General features: G+C 45.6%; 1 protein-coding gene across 3 annotated transcripts in view; it reads right to left on the bottom strand.

The window, feature by feature from the left end:
* Positions 1-1,068, bottom strand: part of raraa (retinoic acid receptor, alpha a) — a gene marked incomplete at its 3' end in the record, with an annotated part of 146,366 nt that overhangs the window by 80,848 nt on the left and 64,450 nt on the right.

The following is a 1,068-nucleotide window of genomic DNA, read 5'->3' as shown; positions in this document are numbered from 1 at the left end:
GTGTGTGTGTGTGTGTGTGTGTGTGTGTGTGTGTGTGTGTGTGTATGTGTTCATGCTTGTCAGGAAAATGTGGTGTCCCTGGCTCTCCAATGTTTACAGTCAGGAAATGTTTGTCCAGGCAAAAGGGAAGGAACCTTGCATGGCAAACACTGGGAGAGTGGCCCAGTGCGTGCGCGTGTGTGCGCGTGTGCACGCATGCACGCACGCACGCACGCACGCACGCTTGCAACAGAGTAAAAAGAGGAATCTGAGCGGCAGTCTTTGTGAGTGAGGTGGGGTATCTGGTTTTGGGGAAGTGGGAGTGACTGTGCAGGGCAGCAACTGTTCTTCACTTCCCTCCGAGCTGACTGCCAACGCCAGCAGATAGAAAGTCAATACATTGACCCACTCTGAACCTGTGAGAGTGGGGTTGCTGTCTGCCAAGCCTTTCCACACCAATACACACACATTGACTGTACAAACTTTTGGGTTTCTAATTAGTAGCCAGTGATGGAGGTGCATTTACATAAATTTATACTACTTCCTCCTTCTACTCCACTACATTTTAGAGGGCAATATTGATATTACTTAGTAATAGTTACTTTCCAGATTAAGATTTTACATACTGAACTCCTTAAAGTCTTCTTGCCTTATGAAAAAGTACTTTTTACCTTGTTTGACTTACTTTGCAAGCCAGTTCTGAAGCTTTTCATGGATTTTATAAAGAGTTGTAGCATGAAGGTTGGTTAAGATGATAGTTTTTGTGAGATTTATTAAGGAAAGCTTGCCAATTTACCATTCCCCATTTAATTAATGCTGATTTCTGGCTGTCCTGCCTCACTTCCTTGTGATGTATGCTGACATTTACGTGTGTGTGTGTGTGTGCGTGTGTGTGTTGATGTGTGGGCTTGTAAATTAAGGACAGCGCTAGAGGCGACGTGTGTGTGTGTCAACAGTCCCTGCCTTGTTGTAAATCCTCGAAACAGGATTATCATCAGCGCGTGCGCAAGATGTTGGCACATTGGGTACCGACACCGACACTCTCTCTCTCACACACACACACACACACACACACACACACACACACAC

This window comes from Etheostoma spectabile, chromosome 21 (genome assembly GCF_008692095.1).
Source record: "Etheostoma spectabile isolate EspeVRDwgs_2016 chromosome 21, UIUC_Espe_1.0, whole genome shotgun sequence".
In the NCBI taxonomy this organism is placed as follows: Eukaryota; Metazoa; Chordata; class Actinopteri; order Perciformes; family Percidae; genus Etheostoma; species Etheostoma spectabile.
This window is presented reverse-complemented; position numbering and strand designations above follow the sequence as displayed.